The sequence below is a fragment of the Mesitornis unicolor genome, unplaced genomic scaffold, assembly GCF_000695765.1.
Source record: "Mesitornis unicolor isolate BGI_N332 unplaced genomic scaffold, ASM69576v1 scaffold16078, whole genome shotgun sequence".
Classification (NCBI taxonomy): Eukaryota; Metazoa; Chordata; class Aves; order Mesitornithiformes; family Mesitornithidae; genus Mesitornis; species Mesitornis unicolor.
The window spans coordinates 56,746-72,728 of record NW_010202682.1 but is presented as its reverse complement, the minus strand read 5'-3'; positions in this window follow the sequence as shown (position 1 = coordinate 72,728).

The following is a 15,983-nucleotide window of genomic DNA, read 5'->3' as shown; positions in this document are numbered from 1 at the left end:
CAGGAATTTAGCACACTTGAAAATCAGATTGCTTAATAATAGGATCTCTTCTCTTGCATTTGAGAACCTAAAAATTCTTTAATTCTCAGATTTATCATTTCAGGCTCTTAAAGTTCATTTCTTTCCTCAATCTGAGGGTGATTTATGGTTGCTCTGTTATAGATGGAATAGTTTCATCTTTCAAACTTGCTGCATTTCCTCTAGCACTTCTATCACTTATGACTTTGATTTTCAAACTAAAGGCAAGATAAAATGAATGTGCGTGTGTAGAACTCTCAGCTGGACCCACCCACAGGTGTCTGAAACATTACAGTTCTCAGAGTTTAATGAATGCTTATTGTGCTCAGCATAGCACAGAATGCGCTGGGGAGCGTTTTGTGCGGCTGCGCATGCGTTCACTTCTGAGAACAGCGTGCTAGATTTTTTCTCTACTTGCTCTTTCACAATGGACTTTCAATCCTAAGTCATAATGGGGAGGATGTTTGAAGTACACTTACTAGTGTGGTTAAAAAAAGTAGTGTTCTATTGTAGAAGACAGCTGTGGAAAAGTCACAGGAGAGTGTGGTGTTTGTAAATTGTCCCCTTCGGATATGCGGCTGACTTCAGTGCACATTTAGAGAAGCACAAACTTGGTATAACCTGAACAAATCTTGGTGATATTTGAGGGTTCGTTGAGTTGTGGAGATCAGATTAAAACCCCATCACGCGGATTTTTACTGAATGTGCAAGTTCCCCTGTTCACAATGTCTGCTTTCTAGTGTTCTCTGTTACATTCATGTCTTCAAAAGCTGTATTTCTATGCACTTAAAAATCCCTTCACTCTGATTCTGGTATCAATAGCTCAAGTTACGGGCTGTCTTTTTTTCTTGTTCCAAAGGAATGTTGGGTCTGCTTTAAGATGTTCTTTATCTGTCCCCTAGGCTGGATGATGGCTTCAGTGGATGTATGTATTACCCAGCATTAAATGTAGGAGTAACTGTGGCAGACATAAGCACGTACCTTTGTATTCTCTGATTTCATCCTTTCATTATAATCCCGGTGGTGTAGTGGAGGAATAAATATGTTTTGTAAGCAGGCTATTTTCTATATTCACGTAGTTGGCACACGTGGGGAATGCATGCAGGCAGAACTGACACACCTGCATGCTTGGGTGTGCAATTCTAGCACGGCTGTTTCCTAGTTTGTGTTTTCCTTTAGATTCCAAATTGCAAATAGGTGCAAATAATGATCTTAATGTAGAAGACCTGAGTAACTATGTAGGAGGAAATACCCTTCCCTTCACTGTGGTTTGATGGTTTTAGTTTGTTCTAAGCGAAAGGCAAGAATCTGCAACAGGGTATTTTAGTCTGCAATTGTGAAACAGTGTCCGAAGGCACGGGTGGATAGCGGATGCTTGAGTGTTTCCGGCTATGGTGAAGGATGCTGAAAGCAGCTCTGTGTTAGTGTTAGGTGAGGGTGACTGTTTCTTTCCTGTCTGTACTGAATTGTGCAGAGAAACGTGTCTAAGAAAGCTGTGATAATGAGCGGTACAGTAGAGAGAGGTGATTTATGATACCTGGTTCTGACAGCTATAGTGCTGAGATTCCCAGGGTATCTGATCACTGCATTAGCATGCTGACAGCTCAGCATTTAGGACATTATGGTAATTTATCCTGCATACGCTGTCACCTGCACTGTCAGAGTTTCTTTTTAATGATGGTATAACTATTTTGTTTGTTTGTACTGCATTCTTTTCATTTGGCTAATGTCTTCTCATTAGATTGTACCTAGTAAATGAGAGTAATTAAGTGTTTCCTATAGCTCAGATGCAATGATTAAGTTGCAGAGTTGGTGCTGATTATGTTTTGTCATTTATCTCTATTAATCTGAGAATAATCCAGATGATAAACACACGTAATTTCGTAGCTAATGTTCAATAGATGAAATTTATAGCTTCTCAATGGAGCCAACCAGTAAGTGTGTATTTATATATGAATAGCAAGCTATTGTACTCGTATTTCTGTTAAATAAACATAGAATTATCTGTGCAACTAAGGGAAAAACCAGAACATCTAGTGAATATAGAGGTTTTCACATTTCTAAATTTGTATATGGGAAACTACTATTCGTAATTCACAGTTAAGTGACTTTTTATTGTCTTCTCAATTATCTACAGGGAATCCTGTGGTGATGTTTTAAAACATTTTTCCTACAGTTGTCCGTATTGGTTACTATAAATTCTAGAATACAAAACTCATCTCTATTAGCAAAATGCAGTTTTCATACAAACACTTTCAAATTGGAGTACTCGGTTTAAAAGAGAAAAAAAACCCAAAACCACCCTATAGTGATATATCAAACTGGGCACCCCACATCAGTTTGTAAATCTTTGTTTAACTTTCAAGCTGCATATAGAGATAGGAGAGAAGCTCAAGAGTTTGTTTTCTTCAAGATAAGAAGTTGAAATAGTAAAATGTTGATACAAATAATAGTGACAAGACTAAGTTTCAGAACACCCTGAGTTGTTTGATCACATTCCTTTGTTTTCCTGGCTCTGTAAACTTCCTAGCACATTACGCTATTTTTTCAAAGTACGTAACGTGAGGAAGGCAGACAGCACAGCCCTGTAATTGTTTGGCTTTTAGACGTCAAAATTCTGATAGCTTTCAAAAGTAGCAAGTTTTGTGTGTTACCAGTTAATAACCTGCTTTAAAACGTAGACCTTGCAGTTATGATAGATGTTGAAGGAAAGACCCTAGATAGTTTGTGTTTGGTGTTAAATATAGAAAGATATAAATAAATGAGCTGGACAGTTTTTAAGATACACGTGCTGCGCTGTATTTCTGCCTCATGTAGGAGTGTTATCTTTGTCCGTACGGCGTCTGAAACGGTTATGTTTTGACAAGCGTTATTTAATAAGCTGGAGTTGCAACCAGTAGCCCTTTGTTGCACGCTTTGTTCAGTCTTGTCCTTTACAGCAGGATTACCAAACATACAGTTGCATTTGGGTTTGGAATGCTTCTCTGATGTGGACAACTGTTTCTTCCTTGTTGTTTTTCACTGAAAGAATTACTGAAAGAATAACTTAAATAATTCCCCTTTTTCCTGGGGAAACCTGGGGAAACCTCTCCTCAGATAGCATGGTAAGAGTGGGTTTTGTTGGTTATTTAAGCTCAGGAAGCAGCCTCCCCCAATGGCACTCGGGCTCTTTTGCCCTCCTAGGTGCACCCAGGGCACTGCCTGTCCGGTGCAGGCACATTTCAGCCCTAACCGCATGTGGGGTTGTGCAGCTAGATCTGAAAGAGTTATTTTCTGTCCGGAATTACTTTTCTTAATACTGTGAAGACTGGTCAGTAAAATCGCGCAGATTTCTCACTTGTCCCTGTTTTGAGGTGCTGCCACCCTTGCCAGTTGAAGAGAGGGAGATGGTAGGTTTGGGGCTCTAGGAAGGAAGAGGGCACAGAGGGAGTTGGACATAGAAAGTTATGGTGAAATGGAGCAAGGTTGCAAAGAGAGCTGAAATGTGCTGAAGCCAGAGAGGTAGAGGGTCTGAAATGGGCAGTCCAGCATTAGTCCGTAAATTTAAGGGATTTTTTTCAGTCTGTGCACGTTCATTAGACTTGCTCAGAGTTTTCCAGTATGTCTTTTAGGAGAGCATGCAGTTAGTTAGAGGATTCAGCTCTCATTTATTCATCGATAAAATTGTGTTACTCATACAACTAAGTAGAGTGGTAGCATGAAATGCACGTTAATTATATCCAATTGTTGTTCATTAGCAATTATTTTCTTCCTATGAACATAGGCTTTAGGGCATCGGCATTCTTTCTGGAAAAGCAAATACTCTGTTCAGTTTATGTGGGTCAGTTCTAGAGTAGCTGCTTAAAATCCCATGTACTGAATTCTGTTATCTTTTCTCTTGGGTGGCTCAGGGAAAACAGTTGAAGCAGCCAGTGATGGCTGCTGGGCTTTCATTTCTTTGTGACTGGTAAATGAAACACATGCAGCCTCACCAAACTACATGACTAATGACAACCTCCAGTGGCTCCTGCAATCAAAGATTAATTTGCTTTATCAAGTTTAAAGAATAGTAGGTGATAAATCATGTCAGAAAGGAATAATCAGTGGCAGGCTGATGTTCTTTGCACATTGGAGGACAGGTGCAATAGAGGATCCGTCTGCCATAGACCGTTCATTTTCTTCTCATGCTGTTGTTTTAATTTTTATTTTGCTGATTTTTACGTCAGTCAGGATGCATTGTCAACTAATACTTCTGGCTAAAATACGTAATACTGGCATGTAGCTCTAAAATGAAATACTTGTTTAGAGTCTATCACTTGACGTCAAAATCTTTTCCACTTAATTCCTTTAATAATTGATAGATACATTTCATTCCCATTGCTTTTGCTGTCTTGGAGCACAGTTTAATATGGACAGGAATAAAAATGTGCTGTACATATCTAGCGCATACATAATACATTTCTTCTCCTTCCTGTTGATTCCTGTTTAGCTAGATCTTTTCTCTTATTCTGCCTGTGGGAGATGTATAACGTTAGTCCTAGCAGTTACTCTGCTGCCGCTGCTTTTGTTTCGCGTGTTGGCCTCTTAAATGGAAAACTGATGATGCTGGGCAATTAAGACCTGACCCTCCGTGGGACTCTGTACCATCTACTCTTATCACAGCTAACAGCACAGCGCAGAAGGTGATCATGTTGCAGGATGGAGTTCTACATGGTTCTCACTTAATGAAGTGATTCAGAGACAGCATCTCTGTCACATTTGTAGTTACTGAATATAATAATTCCCATAAAACCTGGTTTAAAAAATTATACCAAGATTAGGGCACCTTTAAGTGTGTAAGGCTATCTATAGTATATCATTATAGTATTACATTACATAGTGTGACACTGACTCTGACCTGCATTTAACAGTGAATTGTGTTGTACAGAAAGCAACGAGTGCAGCTGTTTATTTTTCATGGAAAACACTGATATCCTTTGCTGACTGAACACTCTGGCTGCACAATTGATGGTTGACCATTTTCAGTCTCTTATTTCAGTTAAACCATGGCCCGATCAGATATTTGGCAATAATGTGTTTAAAAGCAATGGAATTGTGTGGATTCTGTAAACTTCCTTGACGCATAGAAACGGTACCTTTACCATAATATGCGAGCCCTCTAGTGGCGTTCTCCGCGCTGAAAGTTTAGATAGCGAATCGTGTACAGGAGTGCCCATGCTTAGATAGGAGATCTGAGAGCAGAACAGTCTGGCACAGGGTGGCTTCTCTCCGGCTCCAGTAGTTGGACCTTTTGTACACAGCAAATGGGCTCATTAGGACCCACCTATCCCAGTTTGATCATATTTCTATCAAAAGATGCAGCACCTGCTGTGCAGGTGTTAAAAGCTATGTTACATAAAGATTAAAAGATTTTTTTAAAACCCAACCAATTTCTTGTGAAATAAAAGAAAAAATTGTGCACAAAGACTGAGCGTGACAAAAGTAGATTTTAAGTAAGCCGTTACCAACTTAATGTAGCTTCTGGGGGTACATAGTCTACAGGCAGCGCTGTTAAATATGGTTTCATTAGAGTGTCACAGTCAAGTCCCTGACTTCCTTCCCTTACGCTGAATTTGTGTGCCGGTGATCTCTTGGTTGTAAAGACTGAATAGTGAGAAAGAGAGTAGCAGGAGGGGTTATGTGCCACGTTGTCCTGGTAGGTCTGTCTTTTCCCTGTACCGTCTGGAGACTGGTACCTGCGTTCTGGCTTGGGCACTGGCACTCAGCAGACTGATGCTGATTCCCAGGTCCTGTGAACTGTCTTGGAAGAATTAAAGCAGGGACATACAGGGGAGTCCTGAAAGTACAGCTATTCCAAAACTGGCCTGCCTCACCTTTCATTTTATTTCCTTTCATTTTATTCTTAGTAATGCAGACTTCTGAAGTGATAACAGCAATACCGCTTCAATTCCTTTTTGCCATTCTGGTGATGCTAGAAAGCTGAAAAATACAGGTTAATCCTCCAGTAAAATCTTCCTGCTTGTGAATCTGCCTATAAAGTGGGGAGGGGGGGAAAAAACACCGCTTTTTACTTATTTGTGTGTCTCTTCAATTACTAAAACCAATGTATTAACACTTTTAATCTGGCTCTCTTAATTTTTAATGTAAAGGTTTAACACATAAATCGGGACTAAAACTTAAAATGGAATTAAATTTAAGTTAAAATGAGTGATTTAAACTTAAAATTCATAATGGTTAAGACAGAATGACCTTAAAAGTACGTGTTATAAGAAAATGGAAGGGTCTGAGTGAATGGGGATGTGTCTCCCCAGTGCTGAGCAGAGGGAAGGCTCACCTGCATCGACTCTGCCCAGTGCAGCCCAGCACGCTGCTGTCTTTGTGCCAGGAGGGCACAGAGCTGGCTCATGGACAGTTCGTTTAAAAGGCATTCAGGTGCTAAGGTAAGAAGTGTCTGTCAAGCCGTTTTAAATTAGCTTGTGATTCTGATGGGAAGGAGAAAAGAATACTTGAAAATCTTTCTTTAAAAGCAGAGTCCTCTGGTAGCTGCAGTCACAGGGACTGCTGGGCGCCAGCTATAGCGCTCTGCGGTACGGCGTGCCACTACTGTTCATCTCCATCACTTCATACTCCATAGCTCAGTGTCTTTTCTTACTCTGGGGTTTAAAGTGCCATGCACACCTAGAGTTCATAAAGCTGGAATTGAGATAATTGTGGTTATACCTGTTTTACTGTGATGTTAGACATAAGTCACGTCTTGGCTCCTTTTTAATATAAGGGTGAATAGATATCTGGGAATAGATTTAGGGAGAAGGATCTGGGAGATCTGGGAAAAATATCCCCCTCTGATTTTAATCTGTAGTTCTGTAACTAAAATGGCAGAATTAAGATACTTCATAAATTTCTTTCAGCAGTTCTTAGGCATATAACCCATCATAGCAGCACTATCTTCCTGGAAAAAAATCTCTAGCTGTCTTCAAGTTGGTAACAGATGAGTGAAGATAGGTAATAAATAATAGTATGGAAACGCTTCTTGTTTGAACATATTTTGCCAAAAGCACTGAATATGAAGTTGGGTGAGAGAAAGGAGAAACATTTTCCAAGTATTACTGACATACTTTATGATGACTTAGTGGAACACCTTACGGCCAACTGTCTCCTTTATTCACAGATGTTCTAAAGCTGTCAGAGCTCTGTTTCTCTCATACAACAAAGTCAAGAGCTAATTCACTGTTAATTGTTGAATGTTCCTCTTTATAGTATCTAGAATCGCCACAGGAGCCACGTGGCTTCCTTAGCTTGTATACGGTGTGTTAAAAGAATGAGTGACTCTGACAACCTCAATATTTAAAGCAGTGTTTGTATGTGGATCACATCTTATATGTGGAGTGCTTGGATTGGGAAGGTTTGGGGTCCTTTTTCTTGTTATGAAAATATGTATTTCAGTTAAAACAAAAATGCAAATAAACATTTTCTCCGGAGTGCCTGGTTCAGGTTTGTGTTAGATTTGGTCGGTATCTTGTGTACCAGCGTGTGATTTTCATACCTAACTGGATAAGTAGAAGGCAGAGCAAGTAGTTCATCTTCGTGCATCTGAGCAGTGAAAGCAATGATAGACCTGGCTCCGTGGTGACTGTTACCTTGTGTGTGTTTTCCATCTCCTGAAATCAAATTTGCAGAACGTACAGCGTTCAAGCTGTACTTTGTATTTCGTTAGATATGCAGGTCCTCCCAAAACTGTTTTTATCAGACTATTCGGAGGTCTTCCTAACACTTGCTTTTGTGTGCTTATAGAGTAATTATTATTAAGGTTGTCCTGGGTGGATCTGTTTCACATACAGGAATACATTTTTAAAGTACTCTTCTCAGACTTAAATGCGCTTTTGTTAAAGAGCATCGGAAGGCAAACAGCTGTCTGTCTTCTGCCGTTTGCCATTCTTCTGAAGCAAGGAGGAACAAACCCCTAGTATTTCTGTGATCTGTTCCACATTGGCTTCAGCTGTAACTCCTTTGTTGGAAGAGTCGGTAGTTGGCATCAATTTGGATCAAAAGAACTGCAGTTAGGAAGGCCATGAGGAAGGTTCCCTATTATTTCTCCAGAGCATTCTCACTACTGACGAGTTGTTTCTTGAGGCATGTAGCTCTATTGAGAAAGAAGTCTTCTGGGAACAAAAGTTTTATTTCTGAAGCAGGGTTGGTTTTTTTATCAATTTAAGTATTAAATTATTTGTATGGATATCATCTTCACAATAATGCAGTTTATCACAAGATGTGTAGAAACTTTTGTACGTAAGTTGATATAAAATCATATTATTATTTTAGATTTTGTAGGAGTATGCACAGGAACTGATGATGTAAATAGCACTGATATATTAGACCATCTTTGAATGAGCTCTTAACAGCACAAGTACATGTAATGCATTTAATAACCAATTCTAATCTGCTGAATAGCAATAACATTTAGAATATTATTTAGATTTGTATGCAGTCATCTAAATGTATGTGCTGTTGGAGTTAAAAAACCAGTTTTGCAATATCCCTTAAGATAGGCGTGAGTCAGCACCTGATAGTTCACCTTACCACACATCTTTGCTTCTGAAGTGTTTCAGATTCTCTGACTGTAGAGCACAGCCGTGTCTGACAGCATTCTGTTATCTGTCACATTTGCATAGATTTGATTATCGTGTTTGCTTAAGAGGTCAGCAAAACAAACCAAAACCTTGCTCTGTATGTTATTAAAGACCATTACTATCAGTCATACTGTAAAAGGCTGGCATTACACGAGGGGCTGCGTGCAGGATGTGGATGATACGGCCGCGCTGCCAAGTCGTGCAGGACTCGTGGATACGCGTGCGGCATCCGGCTGTTGTAGGTGCTGCCTCTCAGATCGGCTGGTGTTGCCTCATAACTCACTAACGCGACCCAGGGTGTGTTTTGCTGTATTCGCCCTAGTGTGCCATTCCAATGTTGGGTGGGATGGCCTTTTTCTCTTTAAGTTCTGTATTTTTCCCTCTTAGCCTGTGTGATAGCCCGTGTTTCTCCAGACAGTTCAGGCTCTGCGTTTTTCTGTGTACAACTTCAGGGTGTCACCCATTCTTTCAGAAGACTTTAACATCACAGGCTGAAGTCTGAGACTTCCCACATGTCACTGAGAATAACAATTGATCGAGATACTTGACCAATCTTGACTGATCAGTTTCATTAGTTTTTATTAGCTTGGTAAGCTTTTCAGTACGCATACTCGTGTAACTATATTTCTGTGCCCTGCTGGTGAACCAGAGTTGGATCTGTTTCTGTGTTATCTGAACAGTGTGTTTGTGTTTGAAATGCCTTAACTTATAGTATGCTCTGTCAAATTTTGGCTACATTTATAGTTGCTTAATCTCAACAAAAGCTTGATTTTGACAACTGTCTCTTCAAAATACACCTCTCAAATACTTTGTGTTCGTCGGTTGGGCCACGTCGCTCCTTTCTCCTAAGCTCTTGCTTGATTCCAGTGTCCTGTGATAGAACTTCAATTCTTGTGTGAAGCTAGGAGTTGTTGAATTTTCAGCATCTCAGTATCACTATTTATTTTTGTCTTTAAATATATCTGAAAGTTCTCTTGAACCAAGCTGGTTTTTTTGAGAGTCTTTTTAAATTCTCCGTTCTTTGCAGTGCTTTCCAGGCACCCTGTTACGCAAAGGACCCTCTCCTGGTATAGACAAACCAGGCTCCATTCACTCTTTTTCCTCTACTGTCTTAAAATTGCACCTGCATTTCATCCCCGCAAGTAAAGAGACTAACGTGAATTAGGAAACCATGAGCTTTGCTTGTTGTCTTCTTAAACCTCCTTTTTGTCTGCTTTAGATAGATGTCTTTGTCTTGATATTTTAATGTGACGTGCAAAATACAAGAAAACTCATATTACCAAAGTAAACCTTTGGTTACCATAGGGAAAGGTGGCCCTAGGATTAAGGGAGTAGAAAAGTGTTTAGAAACTGCCTCCCGTCTCATTTTGCATCAGGCAATGCTCAGTGAGACTGAAAGATCTGCCCCACAGCATCTCCATTCAAAGTGATTGATAGTCGTGGTGGTGGTGTGCTTGGTGAGGAATGCACAATCATGCAGCGCCTTTACTAATGTGTCACAGGTTATTATCTTAAAATTGAATACCAGTATTTTAAATGGCTTTATTTATTAGCAGGGAGTTAAGGCTTAGTTTTATGCTCAATTAAAGATCTGGCATTTTGGATCTACAGCAATGAGAAAAAGTAGCGTGAGCAAAGCAAAACCAAAGCCACAGATGTTATAAAAATAACTGTGAGCGGAGGAAATTAATATTAGAACGGCACATTTTAAATTTAGATGCATGATGATGCAGAGACAGTTAAAAAGAATGTAATGCTTAGTTTAATGATTTATGAAACAATCAAATTGTAAGGAACAAATGTATGAAAATAGTTTAGCACTTCAGCCTGAATAGAATGCCATACAAACGTGAAAGAAGAGTGCACCTCAAGATCTGTGCAGATCAGCTATGGCTGCTAGGCCAGCCACGAAGGAACATATTTAAGAGCAATTGAATTAGTTTAACAGACACATAGAGATTCAAAGCATTTCTTGGAGAGATACTTGATGAAAGAAGTCTGCGGGGTTTTTTTGTTTTATATCTGTTTCAACCATAAAAGGCTTTCCCAAAGCTCTGATATTTAGTTTAATTAAAAATACAAATCCTGATTGTCATTATATGTGATGGAGAATTATTGTTTTATATTACACTAATATGTTGCAATTATTATTGAAAACCTTTCCCAATTTCTAGATTCAGGAATAAATCAGTGTTACCGTGTTAATTGAAAAAACGGTGATCCCTTGTTTCCTGGAGGTAGCTTGAAGGGCGTACTTAAAAATGCATTTTATTTTAGAAATGCTTTTCAACGGAACTGCTAAGGCCAATTTCTGTTTTGTTGCTACATTTTATGTTTACTATGTAAATGTGTAGGAAAGTCTTAAAAAGTCACCCTTTGTTTAATCTCGCGTGTAGCCCCTGTTTCGTACTCGGCTGTTTAATAAAAGGGTCAGATTTTATTTATGTGGTTAAGCAGAACATAAATACAGACGTTTCACATGATGTACCATGTAAATGTAAGCCTTTGTAGTTACAAGTTTTTGTAGCTGGAGAATTGTTTTAAAAGGCATGTAATTTATTAGCTATCAGTAGCTGCTTTATTGCCTTGCCGCGCTGCAGTAATAAATAAAAGAAAGTGAGCTGATTTTACAAATGGCACACAAGGTGCACATTTTGTGAAAAAAAGTCTTTTTTTAAAGAATTGGCATTAAATCCTTTTTTTGTGATGACAGAGAGGCTAAGAGTGCAAACTGTATTTTCTGTTTATCGAAAACAGAGTCTCTTTTTCTCGAGGGCATTTTTTCCTATGATCATCAAGGGATTTCAAAAGCAATAAAGTGTGGAATCATTGTTCGACTTGAACAGTATTAAAACTTAGGTTTTAATTTCAGTGAAGTAATAAGATTTGAACCTGTCTCACATTACAGCACTGTAAGGCATTTAGCAATTGTATTTTAAAGGAGGTTTTTAAAATGCAGCTCACTTGTAAGCTAACTGTCTGTCTAGTAATTAATAGTTTCTCTTCAGCAGAGGCTGTTGCGAATCATAGTAAGAAATCTCAGTTTTGTTAATAACAAATTATGATAATTGTAAGGATGTTAAATTCCTAATTAGTTTAAGCCTACAATATTTTTTGCCCCTTTCTGAGATTGGTTTTCAAATGAAGACAAAAAGGTAGGGACTGAAGGTTTCCAGAAGATCTTCACCTTAGAATTAGAAAGAAATTATCCACATTTATCTGTAAATTTCAAGAAACTTTATTCCTTGGTTAAGAGTGTACATCAGCTTCCTGCTAAGAACTGGTGAAGTATCTGATCTGTAAACGTAATTTATATCATTAGTGCAATTCCTTTTCAGAATTGTGTGTTCTTGTGGCCGTTCTCGTTTCTGTACTGACGCAGTGAGCTCCAGGATACTAGAGCTCCCTGTGCACGTTTTTGCACAGATATTCTAGGGGTTTAAAATGTAAATATTTCCTTGGGTTAATTAAGAAAATGTTGACTGATGGGGGATTAGCAATCACCGTACGTTGTAGCTGGAAGTGAGCACGTCTGATTTTGGAGGAGGGCAGGTTTATACACAGGTGCGTGTTCGGAGCGGCCATCAGTGTCTAACACTGGAGTGGTGAGCTATGACCTTCCGTGATGATTTTGAACGGTAACTGCCTCCATTAGCCATCAGGTTTGTTTCTTTATTTTAGTAGATGGCCTGGACTGTAAATATTAGAGGATCTAAAATAAATCAACATATTATCCTAAGGATACAAAACGTAAGAGCTGTTTGTGGTTAGGAACCTTTGACAGATAGTTTGGATGAGGCAGATGATTGCCCGCCTCTTGTGTCTGGCTTCCATTGCTGTGCCTGCAGGCAGTTTAGTGTTATAGTTGTATATTGATGTCAGGGTTACTACTGAGTGGCTAGCAATGACAGATGTCTATAATTACAGGCAATGCTTCCAGTATTTCAGAAGAGCCAGCCTATGTTGAACAATTATCTTATTTCTGGCTTGCCAAAGAGGGTTGTTCAAATTGCTGGTATTAGCTGTGGTGGCTGTAACACCTCTCCTTATGCTGTGGGATAAATGTGCAAAGCACGCTCATGGTCAACCCCAGTGCAAAACCTTTTTAAAATACGTGGTACCGCCGAATTTCATGTGCTTAAAGCTTGATCCTGAGAGATGTGGAACACCTGCAGCTGTGTTAGTCAGTGCAATGAAATAGTTTATGATACAGAAATTCTAGAGCTATAATAAGTAGCTATGATTTTTATTACTTCTTTTTAAGTGCCAAACTAATGTCGATGCTTTAGCATTGAGGTTTATTGTACGTAAGGATACTGAGTAGGCTACTCGTTTAGATACAATTAAGCAACTCAAATTAGCTGGACACTTTTAATAGTTACAGGGGTAAGTAAGAGTGTTGATTGCTGCTACTGAAGTACCTGTGATATTTTGTCTTTGGGAATTTTCTGACTGGCACAGATCTACTCTGGTAATCCGTACAGTATTGGTTCACTTCAATCATTAGAGGATTTTAAAGCAGCATTTTGGCTTCTTGTTAAGCAAATACCTGAGTGCAAGTGCGTATGTGGCTTGAACCTCTGCAGTACAGTGTATAGCACTGAGGGAAAGCACAGCCCAGAACTGTGCTTCGAAACTAAGAATCTTCCAGCTGATGCTCAAAAAGTAATTGCTGTTAATAGTATTTCTTAGTTTTCACTGTAATATTTGTACTTTAGACCCTGGAGGGAAACAAAAGAGACGGTAGAATTAAAAATCACTAACAGTGCTTTACAAAAATGAAAGTCTAAACAAGACTTTTAAAGCTAAGCACCTTTTCAACAATTGGCTACCTGAACACCTAGCAGATAAACCATTGTTTAAATTAGTATTATTATTAATTTATTTCTTTTAGAGAATGCTGTATGTATGACAATGTTAGTGCGTAGTAGGTCTCTCGTAGGAAGTTTGCCAGAATTGTAAATCTTTCTTTCAAGGTTTTCAGAAAACGGGACTGAAGAAAGGAAGAAGCAAATAAATAAGTAAATAAAAGCTGAGAGAAAGAAGCTGAAATAGAGATCCATTTCCGTTTAACAAAAGGTTTATTTCTGGCATCACACTGGTACTTTATGGAGCGGGAGGTGGAGACCTCCTGTGAATTCTCTTGCTCTGTTGTGCTAACAAGGAAGGGACTGGGGAAGAGGACCTGGGAAACAGCCTTTGTGGGGACTGTTATTACCTCTTGCTGTCTGAACTGGTGATGACAGAGTATTTCAAAAGACGAGGAAGCAAATAACATCCATAACAATGACTCTGAACCACCCAGCAGATTTACCCTTTCCCCTAGTAGGCTCTTTTCAGGGATAACTTTATGCCATATTTTAATTAAGGTTTATAGGTAAGGCAGGAGATAGTACATCATTTGTATGATCAGTGTAGTTCCTCTGGTTGCTTACAAACACGTGTAGCAGTGAATGGAAGAGTAGCCTGATTTTTATGGAGCGCAAAGCCCAACTTCAGAGTTCCTGTGTGAAACTGACTGAGGCAACCTCTTACGGCCTGTTTCGGCATTTTTTTTCATATAGGGAGCCACCTGTAAAGCAGCAAATTATCCTGTTCTCTTGGCTTGGTCTCTGAGTTAAGGGTGTTTCGATGTCTTACCTTGTTGAGGCAAGTGGTCAGGAATGAGGTTTTTGTAAGCAACGAAGGTTTTCCTCTGTTACGGAGAGGATAGAAAAGCCAACACTTTTTAAACTGTTAGTTTTATGGTGAGGTAAAGGTGATTGATCTGGCACCCTGAGCCACTAATTAGGGGTTTCAGTTCGGATTTTCAAAAGCTGTCTGTGGGATTTGGAAGCTCGTGTTTGCTGTGTTGTGATGGAGCTTGCAAGTGCTAAAAATTCAGAATACCTGATTTTGATTTAAAGAGCAGTGGAAATTACTAAATGTGTTGTGGTACTCAACACCAAGAAAGAAACTTGTGGTTAGGGTGGAATTTCAGTGGGCGATGCACAGTGGTATTGGTTGGAGAGCTGGGATGGCAGCTCTGGCGATCTGCCGTACGGGCCCCTGGGCCTGAGGGTGGGGAGAGCTGCTCTCCTTGCCCTGCTGCGTGAGCTCCAGGCTGGGCTGTAGCGGCTGGCCCTACTCAGCTTCTGTCAGGTCGGGGTAAATGTGGTTAGGGTCTGGTTTTGCCCTCAATGTTCATGACAAAATACTTTAATGTTGCAGTGGTAGTTCTCTGCAGCAGGGCCTGGAGGGCTTCAAGGAAGTTATAATATCTTCAGCATTTACTCTGTGCCTACGGGTAATAACTTCACTGTAATTTTCTGAAGATTCATTATCCAAAATCTTAATTCATTATAATAGCCCTTATGAAACATATAGAAACCAACATTTTCTTGTGCTTTCTTATTTGCACAGTGTGAGAGATTCATTGCTCGGTTTTAATTTGTTTCATGGGGTGTGTTTGAGTACATTCCATACAGTGCTGTTATTGAATTTCTGTGACTGTCATTATATAGCCATACAACCTTTAGGAACTCATATTCTGAGCTTCCCAGTTCTGTAATCTGCTTCACATTTAAGAATTGACATAATTAGCTTCTTCGGAGTTATAACGCTAGTACCAAAAAGAGAAGACCTCAAAAGACAAAGCAAAGTTAAACATATCTAGGGCCAAAGAGTAGAGAAGACAGGGAAATAAAGTTTGAGTGGAATTGCTGAATTTTCTCTGTTTTCTTGAACTTCATTTATGTACAAGTGCTTACAAAATGTTGCTTCCACAATTTTCTTTCCTCCTCGTTTTGAAATGCAGCAGGTACAGTTCAAGTAGCTGGGAAGTATACGGATATGTGATTTGAAGAACTGATAAATATGCTAGATCACAAAAATCCCGTGCACGAGAGCTTGTGAACCTGCTGTCTTCCCTAAACATCCCAATTGCACTGAGGTGGTTTTAATGGCACAAACAGGGCAAAAGGAAAAGAATCCTTGGCTGTTTGAAATTGTTATTTATGATCATTGAAGGTGTTTTCTGGTCTCGTCTTTCTTTTCACTGCCACGACCATTGCTGTCACCTTTGAATACAGCAGTGCCTTGTGGGTATTCCTTGCTGTGGTGGCACCTGTAAAGCAGTGAACGTTTTAGCCTAATGTTATCACTTCAGGGGATCTTTCGCTGACGGTCATCATTGTTGCAGGAATGAGATGGTGGTGATAGGATATTTTACTGTTGAGCTTACATTTTTGGCAGTACCACAGCGTGATCTCGTAGCGTGTGTCGATGCAGGATTTGGTTTGGAAGTTATAAATCCTGCAGTTGAAGGATTTGAGCATGACTGTGTCAAGGTTTTCCAGCAGTCTTGAAGTGGTTGTTTCC